General features: G+C 44.0%; 43 non-coding genes across 43 annotated transcripts; all 43 read right to left on the reverse strand.

The window, feature by feature from the left end:
* Window positions 1-188: 188 nt before the first annotated feature.
* Window positions 189-261, reverse strand: TRNAF-GAA (transfer RNA phenylalanine (anticodon GAA)). Its single transcript has one exon. It is a non-coding gene; the product is annotated as a tRNA-Phe (tRNA).
* Window positions 262-635: 374 nt separating this feature from the next.
* On the reverse strand, window positions 636-708 carry TRNAF-GAA (transfer RNA phenylalanine (anticodon GAA)). The gene has a single exon. It is a non-coding gene; the product is annotated as a tRNA-Phe (tRNA).
* A 149-nt stretch (window positions 709-857) lies between these two features.
* Window positions 858-930, reverse strand: TRNAY-AUA (transfer RNA tyrosine (anticodon AUA)). Its single transcript has one exon. It is a non-coding gene; the product is annotated as a tRNA-Tyr (tRNA).
* A 149-nt stretch (window positions 931-1,079) lies between these two features.
* Window positions 1,080-1,152, reverse strand: TRNAF-GAA (transfer RNA phenylalanine (anticodon GAA)). The gene has a single exon. It is a non-coding gene; the product is annotated as a tRNA-Phe (tRNA).
* A 908-nt stretch (window positions 1,153-2,060) lies between these two features.
* TRNAF-GAA (transfer RNA phenylalanine (anticodon GAA)) lies at window positions 2,061-2,133 on the reverse strand. Its single transcript has one exon. It is a non-coding gene; the product is annotated as a tRNA-Phe (tRNA).
* Window positions 2,134-2,520: 387 nt separating this feature from the next.
* TRNAF-GAA (transfer RNA phenylalanine (anticodon GAA)) lies at window positions 2,521-2,593 on the reverse strand. The gene has a single exon. It is a non-coding gene; the product is annotated as a tRNA-Phe (tRNA).
* A 396-nt stretch (window positions 2,594-2,989) lies between these two features.
* On the reverse strand, window positions 2,990-3,062 carry TRNAF-GAA (transfer RNA phenylalanine (anticodon GAA)). The gene has a single exon. It is a non-coding gene; the product is annotated as a tRNA-Phe (tRNA).
* Window positions 3,063-3,211: 149 nt separating this feature from the next.
* TRNAF-GAA (transfer RNA phenylalanine (anticodon GAA)) lies at window positions 3,212-3,284 on the reverse strand. Its single transcript has one exon. It is a non-coding gene; the product is annotated as a tRNA-Phe (tRNA).
* Window positions 3,285-3,685: 401 nt separating this feature from the next.
* TRNAF-GAA (transfer RNA phenylalanine (anticodon GAA)) lies at window positions 3,686-3,758 on the reverse strand. The gene has a single exon. It is a non-coding gene; the product is annotated as a tRNA-Phe (tRNA).
* Window positions 3,759-3,907: 149 nt separating this feature from the next.
* TRNAF-GAA (transfer RNA phenylalanine (anticodon GAA)) lies at window positions 3,908-3,981 on the reverse strand. The gene has a single exon. It is a non-coding gene; the product is annotated as a tRNA-Phe (tRNA).
* A 164-nt stretch (window positions 3,982-4,145) lies between these two features.
* Window positions 4,146-4,218, reverse strand: TRNAF-GAA (transfer RNA phenylalanine (anticodon GAA)). Its single transcript has one exon. It is a non-coding gene; the product is annotated as a tRNA-Phe (tRNA).
* A 401-nt stretch (window positions 4,219-4,619) lies between these two features.
* TRNAF-GAA (transfer RNA phenylalanine (anticodon GAA)) lies at window positions 4,620-4,692 on the reverse strand. Its single transcript has one exon. It is a non-coding gene; the product is annotated as a tRNA-Phe (tRNA).
* A 401-nt stretch (window positions 4,693-5,093) lies between these two features.
* TRNAF-GAA (transfer RNA phenylalanine (anticodon GAA)) lies at window positions 5,094-5,166 on the reverse strand. The gene has a single exon. It is a non-coding gene; the product is annotated as a tRNA-Phe (tRNA).
* A 374-nt stretch (window positions 5,167-5,540) lies between these two features.
* TRNAF-GAA (transfer RNA phenylalanine (anticodon GAA)) lies at window positions 5,541-5,612 on the reverse strand. The gene has a single exon. It is a non-coding gene; the product is annotated as a tRNA-Phe (tRNA).
* A 400-nt stretch (window positions 5,613-6,012) lies between these two features.
* TRNAF-GAA (transfer RNA phenylalanine (anticodon GAA)) lies at window positions 6,013-6,085 on the reverse strand. Its single transcript has one exon. It is a non-coding gene; the product is annotated as a tRNA-Phe (tRNA).
* A 374-nt stretch (window positions 6,086-6,459) lies between these two features.
* On the reverse strand, window positions 6,460-6,532 carry TRNAF-GAA (transfer RNA phenylalanine (anticodon GAA)). The gene has a single exon. It is a non-coding gene; the product is annotated as a tRNA-Phe (tRNA).
* Window positions 6,533-6,933: 401 nt separating this feature from the next.
* TRNAF-GAA (transfer RNA phenylalanine (anticodon GAA)) lies at window positions 6,934-7,006 on the reverse strand. The gene has a single exon. It is a non-coding gene; the product is annotated as a tRNA-Phe (tRNA).
* A 401-nt stretch (window positions 7,007-7,407) lies between these two features.
* Window positions 7,408-7,480, reverse strand: TRNAF-GAA (transfer RNA phenylalanine (anticodon GAA)). Its single transcript has one exon. It is a non-coding gene; the product is annotated as a tRNA-Phe (tRNA).
* A 374-nt stretch (window positions 7,481-7,854) lies between these two features.
* Window positions 7,855-7,927, reverse strand: TRNAF-GAA (transfer RNA phenylalanine (anticodon GAA)). Its single transcript has one exon. It is a non-coding gene; the product is annotated as a tRNA-Phe (tRNA).
* A 401-nt stretch (window positions 7,928-8,328) lies between these two features.
* Window positions 8,329-8,401, reverse strand: TRNAF-GAA (transfer RNA phenylalanine (anticodon GAA)). Its single transcript has one exon. It is a non-coding gene; the product is annotated as a tRNA-Phe (tRNA).
* Window positions 8,402-8,775: 374 nt separating this feature from the next.
* Window positions 8,776-8,848, reverse strand: TRNAF-GAA (transfer RNA phenylalanine (anticodon GAA)). Its single transcript has one exon. It is a non-coding gene; the product is annotated as a tRNA-Phe (tRNA).
* Window positions 8,849-8,997: 149 nt separating this feature from the next.
* On the reverse strand, window positions 8,998-9,070 carry TRNAY-AUA (transfer RNA tyrosine (anticodon AUA)). The gene has a single exon. It is a non-coding gene; the product is annotated as a tRNA-Tyr (tRNA).
* A 149-nt stretch (window positions 9,071-9,219) lies between these two features.
* TRNAF-GAA (transfer RNA phenylalanine (anticodon GAA)) lies at window positions 9,220-9,292 on the reverse strand. The gene has a single exon. It is a non-coding gene; the product is annotated as a tRNA-Phe (tRNA).
* A 908-nt stretch (window positions 9,293-10,200) lies between these two features.
* On the reverse strand, window positions 10,201-10,273 carry TRNAF-GAA (transfer RNA phenylalanine (anticodon GAA)). The gene has a single exon. It is a non-coding gene; the product is annotated as a tRNA-Phe (tRNA).
* Window positions 10,274-10,660: 387 nt separating this feature from the next.
* On the reverse strand, window positions 10,661-10,733 carry TRNAF-GAA (transfer RNA phenylalanine (anticodon GAA)). Its single transcript has one exon. It is a non-coding gene; the product is annotated as a tRNA-Phe (tRNA).
* A 396-nt stretch (window positions 10,734-11,129) lies between these two features.
* TRNAF-GAA (transfer RNA phenylalanine (anticodon GAA)) lies at window positions 11,130-11,202 on the reverse strand. Its single transcript has one exon. It is a non-coding gene; the product is annotated as a tRNA-Phe (tRNA).
* Window positions 11,203-11,351: 149 nt separating this feature from the next.
* Window positions 11,352-11,424, reverse strand: TRNAF-GAA (transfer RNA phenylalanine (anticodon GAA)). Its single transcript has one exon. It is a non-coding gene; the product is annotated as a tRNA-Phe (tRNA).
* Window positions 11,425-11,825: 401 nt separating this feature from the next.
* Window positions 11,826-11,898, reverse strand: TRNAF-GAA (transfer RNA phenylalanine (anticodon GAA)). The gene has a single exon. It is a non-coding gene; the product is annotated as a tRNA-Phe (tRNA).
* Window positions 11,899-12,047: 149 nt separating this feature from the next.
* TRNAF-GAA (transfer RNA phenylalanine (anticodon GAA)) lies at window positions 12,048-12,121 on the reverse strand. Its single transcript has one exon. It is a non-coding gene; the product is annotated as a tRNA-Phe (tRNA).
* Window positions 12,122-12,285: 164 nt separating this feature from the next.
* On the reverse strand, window positions 12,286-12,358 carry TRNAF-GAA (transfer RNA phenylalanine (anticodon GAA)). The gene has a single exon. It is a non-coding gene; the product is annotated as a tRNA-Phe (tRNA).
* A 401-nt stretch (window positions 12,359-12,759) lies between these two features.
* On the reverse strand, window positions 12,760-12,832 carry TRNAF-GAA (transfer RNA phenylalanine (anticodon GAA)). The gene has a single exon. It is a non-coding gene; the product is annotated as a tRNA-Phe (tRNA).
* Window positions 12,833-13,233: 401 nt separating this feature from the next.
* Window positions 13,234-13,306, reverse strand: TRNAF-GAA (transfer RNA phenylalanine (anticodon GAA)). The gene has a single exon. It is a non-coding gene; the product is annotated as a tRNA-Phe (tRNA).
* Window positions 13,307-13,680: 374 nt separating this feature from the next.
* Window positions 13,681-13,752, reverse strand: TRNAF-GAA (transfer RNA phenylalanine (anticodon GAA)). The gene has a single exon. It is a non-coding gene; the product is annotated as a tRNA-Phe (tRNA).
* Window positions 13,753-14,152: 400 nt separating this feature from the next.
* On the reverse strand, window positions 14,153-14,225 carry TRNAF-GAA (transfer RNA phenylalanine (anticodon GAA)). The gene has a single exon. It is a non-coding gene; the product is annotated as a tRNA-Phe (tRNA).
* A 374-nt stretch (window positions 14,226-14,599) lies between these two features.
* Window positions 14,600-14,672, reverse strand: TRNAF-GAA (transfer RNA phenylalanine (anticodon GAA)). The gene has a single exon. It is a non-coding gene; the product is annotated as a tRNA-Phe (tRNA).
* A 401-nt stretch (window positions 14,673-15,073) lies between these two features.
* Window positions 15,074-15,146, reverse strand: TRNAF-GAA (transfer RNA phenylalanine (anticodon GAA)). The gene has a single exon. It is a non-coding gene; the product is annotated as a tRNA-Phe (tRNA).
* Window positions 15,147-15,547: 401 nt separating this feature from the next.
* Window positions 15,548-15,620, reverse strand: TRNAF-GAA (transfer RNA phenylalanine (anticodon GAA)). The gene has a single exon. It is a non-coding gene; the product is annotated as a tRNA-Phe (tRNA).
* Window positions 15,621-15,994: 374 nt separating this feature from the next.
* On the reverse strand, window positions 15,995-16,067 carry TRNAF-GAA (transfer RNA phenylalanine (anticodon GAA)). Its single transcript has one exon. It is a non-coding gene; the product is annotated as a tRNA-Phe (tRNA).
* A 401-nt stretch (window positions 16,068-16,468) lies between these two features.
* Window positions 16,469-16,541, reverse strand: TRNAF-GAA (transfer RNA phenylalanine (anticodon GAA)). The gene has a single exon. It is a non-coding gene; the product is annotated as a tRNA-Phe (tRNA).
* Window positions 16,542-16,915: 374 nt separating this feature from the next.
* TRNAF-GAA (transfer RNA phenylalanine (anticodon GAA)) lies at window positions 16,916-16,988 on the reverse strand. The gene has a single exon. It is a non-coding gene; the product is annotated as a tRNA-Phe (tRNA).
* A 149-nt stretch (window positions 16,989-17,137) lies between these two features.
* TRNAY-AUA (transfer RNA tyrosine (anticodon AUA)) lies at window positions 17,138-17,210 on the reverse strand. The gene has a single exon. It is a non-coding gene; the product is annotated as a tRNA-Tyr (tRNA).
* Window positions 17,211-17,359: 149 nt separating this feature from the next.
* On the reverse strand, window positions 17,360-17,432 carry TRNAF-GAA (transfer RNA phenylalanine (anticodon GAA)). Its single transcript has one exon. It is a non-coding gene; the product is annotated as a tRNA-Phe (tRNA).
* Window positions 17,433-18,340: 908 nt separating this feature from the next.
* Window positions 18,341-18,413, reverse strand: TRNAF-GAA (transfer RNA phenylalanine (anticodon GAA)). The gene has a single exon. It is a non-coding gene; the product is annotated as a tRNA-Phe (tRNA).
* Between the last annotated feature and the right edge of the window lie 69 nt (window positions 18,414-18,482).

The following is an 18,482-nucleotide window of genomic DNA, read 5'->3' on the forward strand; positions in this document are numbered from 1 at the left end:
CGCTCCTAACTGAGCTATTTCGCTTGCGAGGGAAGACGTAGTACCAGTCATACAACGTAGCGTATATAAGCCTAGAATTTCGATTTAATTTGACCAAATTTACGCCAAGCTTCGAGTATTCAAAGAAAGAATATCACCACCTACTGCTGCTACATACAGAATTACGTTGTAATTTGACCAAAACTTCCTGCCGAAACCCGGGATCGAACCAGGGACCTTTAGATCTTCAGTCTAACGCTCGCCCAGCTGAGCTATTTCGGCTACTAGCAAACCCATTGTACCACTCATCAAACTTGGAATTCCTTTGTAATTTAACCAAATTTACGCTAAATAATTAACAATAAAAGAACGAATATTGCTTTCGACTGGATGCTACCTAATGAACTACGTTGCAAATTGACACGATTTCCTGCCGAAACCTGGGACCATTAGTTCTTCAGACTAACGCTCTCCCAGCTAAGCTATTTCGGGTACAAACGATGACCTTGTACCACTCACCCCATGTTGCATATAAAATCGTAGAATTCCGATTTAATTTGACCAAATTTACGCTAAGCTTCGGGCATTGAAAGAAAGAATATTACCACGTACGGCTGCTACGTACAGAATTGCGTTGAAATTTGACCAAAACTTCCTGCCGAAACCCGGGATCGAACCAGGGACCTTTAGATCTTCAGTCTAACGCTCTCCCAGCTGAGCTATTTCGGCTACTAGCAAACCCATTGTACCACTCATCAAACGTGGAATTCCTTTGTAATTTGACCAAATTTACGCTAAATAATTAAAAATCAAACAACGAATATTACTTCCCACTGGATGCTACCTACTGAACTACATTGCAAATTGACACGAATTCCTGCCGAAACCCGGGATCGAACCAGGGTCCTTCACATCTATAGTCTAACGCTCTCCCAGCTGAGCTATTTTGGCTACTGACGAAGCCATTGTACTACTCATCGTACGTGGAAATCATTGTAATTTGACCAAATTTTCGCTAAAATTTTAACAATCAAAGAACGAATATTACTTCCTACTGGCTACAACCTACCGAATTCCGTCGTAATTTGACCAAAACTTACTGCCGAAACGCGGGATCGAACCAGGGACCTTTAGATCTTCAGTGTAACGCTCTCCCAGCTGCGCTATTTCGGCTACGAAACAAGCTGTTGTGTCCGCCTCTGTGGTGTAGTGGTTAGCGTGATTAGCTGCCACCCCCGGAGGCCCGGGTTCGATTCCCGGCTCTGCCATGAAATTTGAAAAGTGGTATGAGGGCTGGAACGGGGTCCACTCAGCCTCGGGAGGTCAACTGAGTAGAGGTGGGTTCGATTCCCACCTCAGCCATCCTGGAAGTGGTTTTCCGTGGTTTCCCACTTCTCCTCCAGGCGAATGCCGGGATGGTACCTAACATAAGGCCACGGCCGCTTCCTTCCCGCTTCCTTCCCTCTTCCTTGCCTATCCCTTCAAATCTTCCCATCCCTCCACAAGGCCCCTGTTCAGCATAGCAGGTGAGGCCGCCTGGGCGAGGTACTGGTCATTCTCCCCAGTTGTATCCCCGACCAAGAGTCTGAAGCTCCAGGACACTGCCCTTGAGGCGGTAGAGGTGGGATCCCTCGCTGTGTCCGAGGGAAAAGCCGACCCTGGAGGGTAAACAGATGATGATGATGAACAAGCTGTTGTACCACTCATCCAATGTTGCATATAAAAGCCCAGAATTCCGTTGTAATTTGAAAAAATCGGGCTAACCTTTTAAATTTGAAAGACCGAATATTACTACCTACTGACTACTACCTACTGAATTCCGTTGCAAATTCAGGAAAATCACTTGTCGAACCCCGGGCTCGGACCAGGGACCATTGGATCTTCAGTACAACACGCTCCTAGCTGAGCTATTTCGGCTGCGGGGGAAGGCACAGTACCTGTCATACAACGTAGCGTATATAAGCCTAGAATTCCGATTTAATTTGACCAAATTTACGACAAGCTTCGAGCATTCAAAGAAAGAATATCACCACCTACTGCTGCTACATACAGAATTACGTTGTAATATGACCAAAACTTCCTGCCGAAACCCGGGATCGAACCGGGGACCTTTAGATCTTCAGTCTAACGCTCTCCCAGCTGAGCTATTTCGGCAACTGACGAAGCCATTGTACCACTCATCAAACGTGGTATTCCCTTGTAATTTGACCAAATTTACGCTAAATATTTAACAATCAAAGAACGAATATTACTTCCCACTGGATGCTACCTACTGAACTATGTTGCAAATTGATGCGAATTCCTGCCGAAACCCGGGATCGAACCAGCGACCATTAGTTCTTCAGATTTAACGCTCTCCCAGCTAAGCTAATTCGGGTACAAACGTAGACCTTGTACCACTCATCCAATGTTGCATATAAAATCGGTATATTCCGATTTAATTTGACCAAATTTACGCCAAGCTTCGAGCATTCAAGGAAAGAATATCGCCACCTACTGCTGCTACATACGGAATTACGTTGTAATTTGACCAAAACTCCCTGCCGAAACCCGGGATCGAACCAGGGACCTTTAGATCTTCAGTCTAACGCTCTCCCAGCTGAGCTATTTCGGCTACGAAACAAGCCGTTGTCCACTCATTCAATGTTGGATATAAAAGCCCAGAATTCCGTTGTAATTTGAATAAATCGGGCTAACCTTTTAAATTTGAAGAACCGATTATTACTACTGACTACTACCTACTAAATTCCGCTGCAAATTCAGGAAAATCACTTGTCGAACCCCGGGCTCGGACCAGGGACCATTGGATCTTCAGCACAACACGCTCCTAGCTGAGCTATTTCGGTTGCGAGGGAAGGCATAGTACCAGTCATACAACGTAGCATATATAAGCCTAGAATTCCGATTTAATTTGACCAAATTTACGACAAGCTTCGAACATTCAAAGAAAGAATATCACCATCTACTGCAGCTACATACAGAATTACGTTGTAATTTGACCAAAACTTCCTGCCGAAACCCGGGATCGAACCAGGGACTTTTAGATCTTCAGTCTAACGCTCTCCCACCTGAGCTACTTCGGCTACTAACGGAGCCGTTGTACTACTCATCATACGTGGAAATAATTGTAATTTGACCAAATTTTCGCTAAATAATTACCAATCAAAGAACGAATATTACTTCCTACTCGCTACAACCTAAAGAGTTCCGTCGTAATTTGAACAAAACTTCCTGCCGAAACCCGGGATCTAACCAGGGACCTTTAGATCTTCAGTCTAACGCTCTCCCAGCTGAGCTATTTCGGCTACGAAACGAGCTGTTGTACCACTCATCCAATTTTGCATATAAAAGCCGTGAAATCCGTTGTAATTTGAAAAAATCGGGCCAACCTTCTAAATTTGAAAAAACGAATATTACAACCTACCGACTACTACCTACTGAATTCCGTTGCAAATTCAGGAAAATCACTTGTCGAACCCCGGGCTCAGACCAGGGACCATCGGATCTTCAGCACAACATACTCTTAGCTGAGTTATTTCGGTTGCGAGGGAAGACATGGTACCAGTCATACAACGTAACGTATATAAGCCTAGAATTCCGATTTAATTTGACCAAATTCACGCCAAGCTTCGAGCATTCAAAGAAAGAATATTACCACCTACTGCTGCTACATACAGAATTGCGTTGTAATTTGACCAAAACTCCCTGCCGAAACCCGGGATCGAACCAGGGGCCTTTAGATCTTCAGTCTAACGCTCTCCCAGCTGAGCTATTTCGGCAACTAACAAAGCCATTGTACCACTCATCAAACGTGGTATTCCCTTGTAATTTGACCAAATTGACGCTAATTAATTAACATTCAAAGAACGAATATTACTTCCCACTGGATGCTACCTACTGAACTACGTTGCAAATTGACGCGAATTCCTGCCGAAACCCGGGATCGAACCAGGGACCATTAGTTCTTCAGATTTAACGCTCTCCCAGCTAAGCTATTTCGGGTACAAACGAAGACCTTGTACCACTCATCCAATGTTGCATATAAAATCGGTTTATTCCGATTTAATTTGACCAAATTTACGCCAAGCTTCGAGCATTCAAAGAAAGAATATTACCACGTACGGCTGCTACGTACAGAATTACGTTGAAATTTGTCCAAAACTTCCTGCCGAAACCCGGGATCGAACCAGGGACCTTTAGATCTTCAGTCTAACGCTCTCCCAGCTGAGCTATTTCGGCTACGAAACAAGCTGTTGTACCACTCATCCAATGTTGCATATAAAAGCCTAGAATTCCGTTGTAATTTGAAAAAATCGGGCTAACCTTTTAAATTTGAAAGACCGAATATTACTACCTACTGACTACTACCTACTGAATTCCGTTGCAAATTCAGGAAAATCACTTGTCGAACCCCGGGCTCGGACCAGGGACCATTGGATCTTCAGCACAACACGCTCCTAGCTGAGCTATTTCGGCTGCGGGGGAAGGCACAGTACCATTCATACAACGTAGCGTATATAAGCCTAGAATTACGATTTAATCTGACCAAATTTACGACAAGCTTCGAGCATTCAGAGAAAGGATATAACCACGTACGGCTGCTACCTACAGAATTGCGTTGACATTTGACCAAAACTTCCTGCCGAAACCCGGGATCGAACCAGGGACCTTTAGATCTTCAGTCTAACGCTCTCCCAGCTGAGCTATTTCGGCTACGAAACAAGCTGTTGTACCACTCATCCAATGTTGCATATAAAAGCCTAGAATACCGTTGCAATTTGAAAAAATCGGGCTAACTTTTTAAATTTGAAAGACCGAGTATTACTACCTACTGACTACTACCTACTGAATTCCGTTGCAAATTCAGGAAAATCACTTGTCGAACCCCGGGCTCGGACCAGGGACCATTGGATCTTCAGCACAACACGCTCCTAACTGAGCTATTTCGGTTGCGAGGGAAGACATAGTACCAGTCATATAACGTAGCGTATATAAGCCTAGAATTCCGATTTAATTTGACCAAATTTACGCCAAGCTTCGAGTATTCAAAGAAAGAATATCACCACCTACTGCTGCTAAATACAGAATTACGTTGTAATTTGACCAAAACTTCCTGCCGAAACCCGGGATCGAACCAGGGACCTTTAGATCTTCAGTCTAACGCTCTCCCAGCTGAGCTATTTCGGCTACTAGCAAACCCATTGTACCACTCATCAAACGTGGAATTCCTTTGTAATTTGACCAAATTTACGCTAAATAATTAACAATAAAAGAACGAATATTGCTTTCGACTGGATGCTACCTAATGAACTACGTTGCAAATTGACACGATTTCCTGCCGAAACCTGGGACCATTAGTTCTTCAGATTAACGCTCTCCCAGCTAAGCTATTTCGGGTACAAACGAAGACCTTGTACCACTCACCCAATGTTGCATATAAAATCGTAGAATTCCGATTTCATTTGACCAAATTTACGCCAAGCTTCGGGCATTCAAAGAAAGAATATTACCTCGTACGGCTGCTACCTACAGAAATGCGTTGAAATTTGACCAAAATTTCCTGCCGAAACCCGGGATCGAACCAGGGACCTTTAGATCTTCAGTCAACGCTCTCCCAGCTGAGCTATTTCGGCTACGAAACAAGCTGTTGTACCACTCATCCAATGTTGCATATAAAAGCCTAGAATTCCGTTGTAATTTGAAAAAATCGGGCTAACCTTTTAAATTTGAAAGACCGAGTATTACTACCTACTGACTACTACCTACTGAATTCCGTTGCAAATTCAGGAAAATCACTTGTCGAACCCCGGGCTCACCCAGGGACCATTGGATCTTCAGTACAACACGCTCCTAACTGAGCTATTTCGCTTGCGAGGGAAGACGTAGTACCAGTCATACAACGTAGCGTATATAAGCCTAGAATTTCGATTTAATTTGACCAAATTTACGCCAAGCTTCGAGTATTCAAAGAAAGAATATCACCACCTACTGCTGCTACATACAGAATTACGTTGTAATTTGACCAAAACTTCCTGCCGAAACCCGGGATCGAACCAGGGACCTTTAGATCTTCAGTCTAACGCTCGCCCAGCTGAGCTATTTCGGCTACTAGCAAACCCATTGTACCACTCATCAAACGTGGAATTCCTTTGTAATTTGACCAAATTTACGCTAAATAATTAACAATAAAAGAACGAATATTGCTTTCGACTGGATGCTACCTAATGAACTACGTAGCAAATTGACACGATTTCCTGCCGAAACCTGGGACCATTAGTTCTTCAGATTAACGCTCTCCCAGCTAAGCTATTTCGGGTACAAACGAAGACCTTGTACCACTCACCCCGTGTTGCATATAAAATCGTAGAATTCCGATTTAATTTGACCAAATTTACGCCAAGCTTCGGGCATTGAAAGAAAGAATATTACCACGTACGGCTGCTACGTACAGAATTGCGTTGAAATTTGACCAAAACTTCCTGCCGAAACCCGGGATCGAACCAGGGACCTTTAGATCTTCAGTCTAACGCTCTCCCAGCTGCGCTATTTCGGCTACGAAACAAGCTGTTGTACCACTCATCCAATGTTGCATATAAAAGCCCAGAATTCCGTTGTAATTTGAAAAAATCGGGCTAAACTTTTAAATTTGAAAGACCGAATATTACTACCTACTGACTACTACCTACTGAATTCCGTTGCAAATTCAGGAAAATCACTTGTCGAACCCCGGGCTCGGACCAGGGACCATTGGATCTTCAGCACAACACGCTCCTAGCTGAGCTATTTCGGCTGCGGGGGAAGGCGCAGTACCATTCATACAACGTAGCGTATATGAGCCTAGAATTACGATTTAATCTGACCAAATTTACGACAAGCTTCGAGCATTCAGAGAAAGAATATTGCCACGTACGGCTGCTACCTACAGAATTGCGTTGACATTTGACCAAAACTTCCTGCCGAAACCCGGGATCGAACCAGGGACCTTTAGATCTTCAGTCTAACGCTTTCCCAGCTGAGCTATTTCGGCTACGAAACAAGCTGTTGTACCACTCATCCAATGTTGCATATAAAAGCCTAGAATACCGTTGTAATTTGAAAAAATCGGGCTAATCTTTTAAATTTGAAAGACCGAGTATTACTACCTACTGACTACTGCCTACTGATTTCCGTTGCAAATTCAGGAAAATCACTTGTCGAACCCCGGGCTCGGACCAGGGACCATTGGATCTTCAGCACAACACGCTCCTAACTGAGCTATTTCGGTTGCGAGGGAAGACATAGTACCAGTCATACAACGTAGCGTATATAAGCCTAGAATTCCGATTTAATTTGACCAAATTTACGCCAAGCCTCGAGTATTCAAAGAAAGAATATCACCACCTACTGCTGCTACATACAGAATTACGTTGTAATTTGACCAAAACTTCCTGCCGAAACCCGGGATCGAACCAGGGACCTTTTGATCTTCAGTCTAACGCTCTCCCAGCTGAGCTATTTCGGCTATTAGCAAACCCATTGTACCACTCATCAAACGTGGAATTCCTTTGTAATTTGACCAAATTTACGCTAAATAATTAACAATAAAAGAACGAATATTGCTTTCGACTGGATGCTACCTAATGAACTACGTTGCAAATTGACACGATTTCCTGCCGAAACCTGGGACCATTAGTTCTTCAGATTAACGCTCTCCCAGCTAAGCTATTTCGGGTACAAACGAAGACCTTGTACCACTCACCCAATGTTGCATATAAAATCGTAGAATTCCGATTTAATTTGACCAAATTTACGCCAAGCTTCGGGCATTCAAAGAAAGAATATTACCTCGTACGGCTGCTACCTACAGAATTGCGTTGAAATTTGACCAAAATTTCCTGCCGAAACCCGGGATCGAACCAGGGACCTTTAGATCTTCAGTCTAACGCTCTCCCAGCTGAGCTATTTCGGCTACGAAACAAGCTGTTGTACCACTCATCCAATGTTGCATATAAAAGCCTAGAATTCCGTTGTAATTTGAAAAAATCGGGCTAACCCTTTAAATTTGAAAGACCGAGTATTACTACCTACTGACTACTACCTACTGAATTCCGTTGCAAATTCAGGAAAATCACTTGCCGAACCCCGGGCTCGGACCAGGGACCATTGGATCTTCAGTACAACACGCTCCTAACTGAGCTATTTCGCTTGCGAGGGAAGACGTAGTACCAGTCATACAACGTAGCGTATATAAGCCTAGAATTTCGATTTAATTTGACCAAATTTACGCCAAGCTTCGAGTATTCAAAGAAAGAATATCACCACCTACTGCTGCTACATACAGAATTACGTTGTAATTTGACCAAAACTTCCTGCCGAAACCCGGGATCGAACCAGGGACCTTCAGATCTTCAGTCTAACGCTCGCCCAGCTGAGCTATTTCGGCTACTAGCAAACCCATTGTACCACTCATCAAACTTGGAATTCCTTTGCAATTTAACCAAATTTACGCTAAATAATTAACAATAAAAGAACGAATATTGCTTTCGACTGGATGCTACCTAATGAACTACGTTGCAAATTGACACGATTTCCTGCCGAAACCTGGGACCATTAGTTCTTCAGATTAACGCTCTCCCAGCTAAGCTATTTCGGGTACAAACGATGACCTTGTACCACTCACCCCGTGTTGCATATAAAATCGTAGAATTCCGATTTAATTTGACCAAATTTACGCTAAGCTTCGGGCATTGAAAGAAAGAATATTACCACGTACGGCTGCTACGTACAGAATTGCGTTGAAATTTGACCAAAACTTCCTGCCGAAACCCGGGATCGAACCAGGGACCTTTAGATCTTCAGTCTAACGCTCTCCCAGCTGAGCTATTTCGGCTACTAGCAAACCCATTGTACCACTCATCAAACGTGGAATTCCTTTGTAATTTGACCAAATTTACGCTAAATAATTAAAAATCAAACAACGAATATTACTTCCCACTGGATGCTACCTACTGAACTACATTGCAAATTGACACGAATTCCTGCCGAAACCCGGGATCGAACCAGGGTCCTTCACATCTATAGTCTAACGCTCTCCCAGCTGAGCTATTTTGGCTACTGACGAAGCCATTGTACTACTCATCGTACGTGGAAATCATTGTAATTTGACCAAATTTTCGCTAAAATTTTAACAATCAAAGAACGAATATTACTTCCTACTGGCTACAACCTACCGAATTCCGTCGTAATTTGACCAAAACTTACTGCCGAAACGCGGGATCGAACCAGGGACCTTTAGATCTTCAGTGTAACGCTCTCCCAGCTGCGCTATTTCGGCTACGAAACAAGCTGTTGTGTCCGCCTCTGTGGTGTAGTGGTTAGCGTGATTAGCTGCCACCCCCGGAGGCCCGGGTTCGATTCCCGGCTCTGCCATGAAATTTGAAAAGTGGTATGAGGGCTGGAACGGGGTCCACTCAGCCTCGGGAGGTCAACTGAGTAGAGGTGGGTTCGATTCCCACCTCAGCCATCCTGGAAGTGGTTTTCCGTGGTTTCCCACTTCTCCTCCAGGCGAATGCCGGGATGGTACCTAACATAAGGCCACGGCCGCTTCCTTCCCGCTTCCTTCCCTCTTCCTTGCCTATCCCTTCAAATCTTCCCATCCCTCCACAAGGCCCCTGTTCAGCATAGCAGGTGAGGCCGCCTGGGCGAGGTACTGGTCATTCTCCCCAGTTGTATCCCCGACCAAGAGTCTGAAGCTCCAGGACACTGCCCTTGAGGCGGTAGAGGTGGGATCCCTCGCTGTGTCCGAGGGAAAAGCCGACCCTGGAGGGTAAACAGATGATGATGATGAACAAGCTGTTGTACCACTCATCCAATGTTGCATATAAAAGCCCAGAATTCCGTTGTAATTTGAAAAAATCGGGCTAACCTTTTAAATTTGAAAGACCGAATATTACTACCTACTGACTACTACCTACTGAATTCCGTTGCAAATTCAGGAAAATCACTTGTCGAACCCCGGGCTCGGACCAGGGACCATTGGATCTTCAGTACAACACGCTCCTAGCTGAGCTATTTCGGCTGCGGGGGAAGGCACAGTACCTGTCATACAACGTAGCGTATATAAGCCTAGAATTCCGATTTAATTTGACCAAATTTACGACAAGCTTCGAGCATTCAAAGAAAGAATATCACCACCTACTGCTGCTACATACAGAATTACGTTGTAATATGACCAAAACTTCCTGCCGAAACCCGGGATCGAACCGGGGACCTTTAGATCTTCAGTCTAACGCTCTCCCAGCTGAGCTATTTCGGCAACTGACGAAGCCATTGTACCACTCATCAAACGTGGTATTCCCTTGTAATTTGACCAAATTTACGCTAAATATTTAACAATCAAAGAACGAATATTACTTCCCACTGGATGCTACCTACTGAACTATGTTGCAAATTGATGCGAATTCCTGCCGAAACCCGGGATCGAACCAGCGACCATTAGTTCTTCAGATTTAACGCTCTCCCAGCTAAGCTAATTCGGGTACAAACGTAGACCTTGTACCACTCATCCAATGTTGCATATAAAATCGGTATATTCCGATTTAATTTGACCAAATTTACGCCAAGCTTCGAGCATTCAAGGAAAGAATATCGCCACCTACTGCTGCTACATACGGAATTACGTTGTAATTTGACCAAAACTCCCTGCCGAAACCCGGGATCGAACCAGGGACCTTTAGATCTTCAGTCTAACGCTCTCCCAGCTGAGCTATTTCGGCTACGAAACAAGCCGTTGTCCACTCATTCAATGTTGGATATAAAAGCCCAGAATTCCGTTGTAATTTGAATAAATCGGGCTAACCTTTTAAATTTGAAGAACCGATTATTACTACTGACTACTACCTACTAAATTCCGCTGCAAATTCAGGAAAATCACTTGTCGAACCCCGGGCTCGGACCAGGGACCATTGGATCTTCAGCACAACACGCTCCTAGCTGAGCTATTTCGGTTGCGAGGGAAGGCATAGTACCAGTCATACAACGTAGCGTATATAAGCCTAGAATTCCGATTTAATTTGACCAAATTTACGACAAGCTTCGAACATTCAAAGAAAGAATATCACCATCTACTGCAGCTACATACAGAATTACGTTGTAATTTGACCAAAACTTCCTGCCGAAACCCGGGATCGAACCAGGGACTTTTAGATCTTCAGTCTAACGCTCTCCCACCTGAGCTACTTCGGCTACTAACGGAGCCGTTGTACTACTCATCATACGTGGAAATAATTGTAATTTGACCAAATTTTCGCTAAATAATTACCAATCAAAGAACGAATATTACTTCCTACTCGCTACAACCTAAAGAGTTCCGTCGTAATTTGAACAAAACTTCCTGCCGAAACCCGGGATCTAACCAGGGACCTTTAGATCTTCAGTCTAACGCTCTCCCAGCTGAGCTATTTCGGCTACGAAACGAGCTGTTGTACCACTCATCCAATTTTGCATATAAAAGCCGTGAAATCCGTTGTAATTTGAAAAAATCGGGCCAACCTTCTAAATTTGAAAAAACGAATATTACAACCTACCGACTACTACCTACTGAATTCCGTTGCAAATTCAGGAAAATCACTTGTCGAACCCCGGGCTCAGACCAGGGACCATCGGATCTTCAGCACAACATACTCTTAGCTGAGTTATTTCGGTTGCGAGGGAAGACATGGTACCAGTCATACAACGTAACGTATATAAGCCTAGAATTCCGATTTAATTTGACCAAATTCACGCCAAGCTTCGAGCATTCAAAGAAAGAATATTACCACCTACTGCTGCTACATACAGAATTGCGTTGTAATTTGACCAAAACTCCCTGCCGAAACCCGGGATCGAACCAGGGGCCTTTAGATCTTCAGTCTAACGCTCTCCCAGCTGAGCTATTTCGGCAACTAACAAAGCCATTGTACCACTCATCAAACGTGGTATTCCCTTGTAATTTGACCAAATTGACGCTAATTAATTAACATTCAAAGAACGAATATTACTTCCCACTGGATGCTACCTACTGAACTACGTTGCAAATTGACGCGAATTCCTGCCGAAACCCGGGATCGAACCAGGGACCATTAGTTCTTCAGATTTAACGCTCTCCCAGCTAAGCTATTTCGGGTACAAACGAAGACCTTGTACCACTCATCCAATGTTGCATATAAAATCGGTTTATTCCGATTTAATTTGACCAAATTTACGCCAAGCTTCGAGCATTCAAAGAAAGAATATTACCACGTACGGCTGCTACGTACAGAATTACGTTGAAATTTGTCCAAAACTTCCTGCCGAAACCCGGGATCGAACCAGGGACCTTTAGATCTTCAGTCTAACGCTCTCCCAGCTGAGCTATTTCGGCTACGAAACAAGCTGTTGTACCACTCATCCAATGTTGCATATAAAAGCCTAGAATTCCGTTGTAATTTGAAAAAATCGGGCTAACCTTTTAAATTTGAAAGACCGAATATTACTACCTACTGACTACTACCTACTGAATTCCGTTGCAAATTCAGGAAAATCACTTGTCGAACCCCGGGCTCGGACCAGGGACCATTGGATCTTCAGCACAACACGCTCCTAGCTGAGCTATTTCGGCTGCGGGGGAAGGCACAGTACCATTCATACAACGTAGCGTATATAAGCCTAGAATTACGATTTAATCTGACCAAATTTACGACAAGCTTCGAGCATTCAGAGAAAGGATATAACCACGTACGGCTGCTACCTACAGAATTGCGTTGACATTTGACCAAAACTTCCTGCCGAAACCCGGGATCGAACCAGGGACCTTTAGATCTTCAGTCTAACGCTCTCCCAGCTGAGCTATTTCGGCTACGAAACAAGCTGTTGTACCACTCATCCAATGTTGCATATAAAAGCCTAGAATACCGTTGCAATTTGAAAAAATCGGGCTAACTTTTTAAATTTGAAAGACCGAGTATTACTACCTACTGACTACTACCTACTGAATTCCGTTGCAAATTCAGGAAAATCACTTGTCGAACCCCGGGCTCGGACCAGGGACCATTGGATCTTCAGCACAACACGCTCCTAACTGAGCTATTTCGGTTGCGAGGGAAGACATAGTACCAGTCATATAACGTAGCGTATATAAGCCTAGAATTCCGATTTAATTTGACCAAATTTACGCCAAGCTTCGAGTATTCAAAGAAAGAATATCACCACCTACTGCTGCTAAATACAGAATTACGTTGTAATTTGACCAAAACTTCCTGCCGAAACCCGGGATCGAACCAGGGACCTTTAGATCTTCAGTCTAACGCTCTCCCAGCTGAGCTATTTCGGCTACTAGCAAACCCATTGTACCACTCATCAAACGTGGAATTCCTTTGTAATTTGACCAAATTTACGCTAAATAATTAACAATAAAAGAACGAATATTGCTTTCGACTGGATGCTACCTAATGAACTACGTTGCAAATTGACACGATTTCCTGCCGAAACCTGGGACCATTAGTTCTTCAGATTAACGCTCTCCCAGCTAAGCTATTTCGGGTACAAACGAAGACCTTGTACCACTCACCCAATGTTGCATATAAAATCGTAGAATTCCGATTTCATTTGACCAAATTTACGCCAAGCTTCGGGCATTCAAAGAAAGAATATTACCTCGTACGGCTGCTACCTACAGAAATGCGTTGAAATTTGACCAAAATTTCCTGCCGAAACCCGGGATCGAACCAGGGACCTTTAGATCTTCAGTCAACGCTCTCCCAGCTGAGCTATTTCGGCTACGAAACAAGCTGTTGTACCACTCATCCAATGTTGCATATAAAAGCCTAGAATTCCGTTGTAATTTGAAAAAATCGGGCTAACCTTTTAAATTTGAAAGACCGAGTATTACTACCTACTGACTACTACCTACTGAATTCCGTTGCAAATTCAGGAAAATCACTTGTCGAACCCCGGGCTCACCCAGGGACCATTGGATCTTCAGTACAACACGCTCCTAACTGAGCTATTTCGCTTGCGAGGGAAGACGTAGTACCAGTCATACAACGTAGCGTATATAAGCCTAGAATTTCGATTTAATTTGACCAAATTTACGCCAAGCTTCGAGTATTCAAAGAAAGAATATCACCACCTACTGCTGCTACATACAGAATTACGTTGTAATTTGACCAAAACTTCCTGCCGAAACCCGGGATCGAACCAGGGACCTTTAGATCTTCAGTCTAACGCTCGCCCAGCTGAGCTATTTCGGCTACTAGCAAACCCATTGTACCACTCATCAAACGTGGAATTCCTTTGTAATTTGACCAAATTTACGCTAAATAATTAACAATAAAAGAACGAATATTGCTTTCGACTGGATGCTACCTAATGAACTACGTAGCAAATTGACACGATTTCCTGCCGAAACCTGGGACCATTAGTTCTTCAGATTAACGCTCTCCCAGCTAAGCTATTTCGGGTACAAACGAAGACCTTGTACCACTCACCCCGTGTTGCATATAAAATCGTAGAATTCCGATTTAATTTGACCAAATTTACGCCAAGCTTCGGGCATTGAAAGAAAGAATATTACCACGTACGGCTGCTACGTACAGAATTGCGTTGAAATTTGACCAAAAATTCCTGCCGAAACCCGGGATCGAACCAGGGACCTTTAGATCTTCAGTCTAACGCTCTCCCAGCTGCGCTATTTCGGCTACGAAACAAGCTGTTGTACCACTCATCCAATGTTGCATATAAAAGCCCAGAATTCCGTTGTAATTTGAAAAAATCGGGCTAAACTTTTAAATTTGAAAGACCGAATATTACTACCTACTGACTACTACCTACTGAATTCCGTTGCAAATTCAGGAAAATCACTTGTCGAACCCCGGGCTCGGACCAGGGACCATTGGATCTTCAGCACAACACGCTCCTAGCTGAGCTATTTCGGCTGCGGGGGAAGGCGCAGTACCATTCATACAACGTAGCGTATATGAGCCTAGAATTACGATTTAATCTGACCAAATTTACGACAAGCTTCGAGCATTCAGAGAAAGAATATTGCCACGTACGGCTGCTACCTACAGAATTGCGTTGACATTTGACCAAAACTTCCTGCCGAAACCCGGGATCGAACCAGGGACCTTTAGATCTTCAGTCTAACGCTTTCCCAGCTGAGCTATTTCGGCTACGAAACAAGCTGTTGTACCACTCATCCAATGTTGCATATAAAAGCCTAGAATACCGTTGTAATTTGAAAAAATCGGGCTAATCTTTTAAATTTGAAAGACCGAGTATTACTACCTACTGACTACTGCCTACTGATTTCCGTTGCAAATTCAGGAAAATCACTTGTCGAACCCCGGGCTCGGACCAGGGACCATTGGATCTTCAGCACAACACGCTCCTAACTGAGCTATTTCGGTTGCGAGGGAAGACATAGTACCAGTCATACAACGTAGCGTATATAAGCCTAGAATTCCGATTTAATTTGACCAAATTTACGCCAAGCCTCGAGTATTCAAAGAAAGAATATCACCACCTACTGCTGCTACATACAGAATTACGTTGTAATTTGACCAAAACTCCCTGCCGAAACCCGGGATCGAACCAGGGACCTTTTGATCTTCAGTCTAACGCTCTCCCAGCTGAGCTATTTCGGCTATTAGCAAACCCATTGTACCACTCATCAAACGTGGAATTCCTTTGTAATTTGACCAAATTTACGCTAAATAATTAACAATAAAAGAACGAATATTGCTTTCGACTGGATGCTACCTAATGAACTACGTTGCAAATTGACACGATTTCCTGCCGAAACCTGGGACCATTAGTTCTTCAGATTAACGCTCTCCCAGCTAAGCTATTTCGGGTACAAACGAAGACCTTGTACCACTCACCCAATGTTGCATATAAAATCGTAGAATTCCGATTTAATTTGACCAAATTTACGCCAAGCTTCGGGCATTCAAAGAAAGAATATTACCTCGTACGGCTGCTACCTACAGAATTGCGTTGAAATTTGACCAAAATTTCCTGCCGAAACCCGGGATCGAACCAGGGACCTTTAGATCTTCAGTCTAACGCTCTCCCAGCTGAGCTATTTCGGCTACGAAACAAGCTGTTGTACCACTCATCCAATGTTGCATATAAAAGCCTAGAATTCCGTTGTAATTTGAAAAAATCGGGCTAACCCTTTAAATTTGAAAGACCGAGTATTACTACCTACTGACTACTACCTACTGAATTCCGTTGCAAATTCAGGAAAATCACTTGCCGAACCCCGGGCTCGGACCAGGGACCATTGGATCTTCAGTACAACACGCTCCTAACTGAGCTATTTCGCTTGCGAGGGAAGACGTAGTACCAGTCATACAACGTAGCGTATATAAGCCTAGAATTTCGATTTAATTTGACCAAATTTACGCCAAGCTTCGAGTATTCAAAGAAAGAATATCACCACCTACTGCTGCTACATACAGAATTACGTTGTAATTTGACCAAAACTTCCTGCCGAAACCCGGGATCGAACCAGGGACCTTCAGATCTTCAGTCTAACGCTCGCCCAGCTGAGCTATTTCGGCTACTAGCAAACCCATTGTACCACTCATCAAACTTGGAATTCCTTTGCAATTTAACCAAATTTACGCTAAATAATTAACAATAAAAGAACGAATATTGCTTTCGACTGGATGCTACCTAATGAACTACGTTGCAAATTGACACGATTTCCTGCCGAAACCTGGGACCATTAGTTCTTCAGACTAACGCTCTCCCAGCTAAGCTATTTCGGGTACAAACGATGACCTTGTACCACTCACCCCGTGTTGCATATAAAATCGTAGAATTCCGATTTAATTTGACCAAATTTACGCTAAGCTTCGGGCATTGAAAGAAAGAATATTACCACGTACGGCTGCTACGTACAGAATTGCGTTGAAATTTGACCAAAACTTCCTGCCGAAACCCGGGATCGAACCAGGGACCTTTAGATCTTCAGTCTAACGCTCTCCCAGCTGAGCTATTTCGGCTACTAGCAAACCCATTGTACCACTCATCAAACGTGGAATTCCTTTGTAATTTGACCAAATTTACGCTAAATAATTAAAAATCAAACAACGAATATTACTTCCCACTGGATGCTACCTACTGAACTACATTGCAAATTGACACGAATTCCTGCCGAAACCCGGGATCGAACCAGGGTCCTTCACATCTATAGTCTAACGCTCTCCCAGCTGAGCTATTTTGGCTACTGACGAAGCCATTGTACTACTCATCGTACGTGGAAATCATTGTAATTTGACCAAATTTTCGCTAAAATTTTAACAATCAAAGAACGAATATTACTTCCTACTGGCTACAACCTACCGAATTCCGTCGTAATTTGACCAAAACTTACTGCCGAAACGCGGGATCGAACCAGGGACCTTTAGATCTTCAGTGTAACGCTCTCCCAGCTGCGCTATTTCGGCTACGAAACAAGCTGTTGTGTCCGCCTCTGTGGTGTAGTGGTTAGCGTGATTAGCTGCCACCCCCGGAGGCCCGGGTTCGATTCCCGGCTCTGCCATGAAATTTGAAAAGTGGTATGAGGGCTGGAACGGGGTCCACTCAGCCTCGGGAGGTCAACTGAGTAGAGGTGGGTTCGATTCCCACCTCAGCCATCCTGGAAGTGGTTTTCCGTGGTTTCCCACTTCTCCTCCAGGCGAATGCCGGGATGGTACCTAACATAAGGCCACGGCCGCTTCCTTCCCGCTTCCTTCCCTCTTCCTTGCCTATCCCTTCAAATCTTCCCATCCCTCCACAAGGCCCCTGTTCAGCATAGCAGGTGAGGCCGCCTGGGCGAGGTACTGGTCATTCTCCCCAGTTGTATCCCCGACCAAGAGTCTGAAGCTCCAGGACACTGCCCTTGAGGCGGTAGAGGTGGGATCCCTCGCTGTGTCCGAGGGAAAAGCCGACCCTGGAGGGTAAACAGATGATGATGATGAACAAGCTGTTGTACCACTCATCCAATGTTGCATATAAAAGCCCAGAATTCCGTTGTAATTTGAAAAAATCGGGCTAACCTTTTAAATTTGAAAGACCGAATATTACTACCTACTGACTACTACCTACTGAATTCCGTTGCAAATTCAGGAAAATCACTTGTCGAACCCCGGGCTCGGACCAGGGACCATTGGATCTTCAGTACAACACGCTCCTAGCTGAGCTATTTCGGCTGCGGGGGAAGGCACAGTACCTGTCATACAACGTAGCGTATATAAGCCTAGAATTCCGATTTAATTTGACCAAATTTACGACAAGCTTCGAGCATTCAAAGAAAGAATATCACCACCTACTGCTGCTACATACAGAATTACGTTGTAATATGACCAAAACTTCCTGCCGAAACCCGGGATCGAACCGGGGACCTTTAGATCTTCAGTCTAACGCTCTCCCAGCTGAGCTATTTCGGCAACTGACGAAGCCATTGTACCACTCATCAAACGTGGTATTCCCTTGTAATTTGACCAAATTTACGCTAA

The sequence above is a fragment of the Anabrus simplex genome, chromosome 9 (genome assembly GCF_040414725.1).
Source record: "Anabrus simplex isolate iqAnaSimp1 chromosome 9, ASM4041472v1, whole genome shotgun sequence".
Taxonomy (NCBI): domain Eukaryota; kingdom Metazoa; phylum Arthropoda; class Insecta; order Orthoptera; family Tettigoniidae; genus Anabrus; species Anabrus simplex.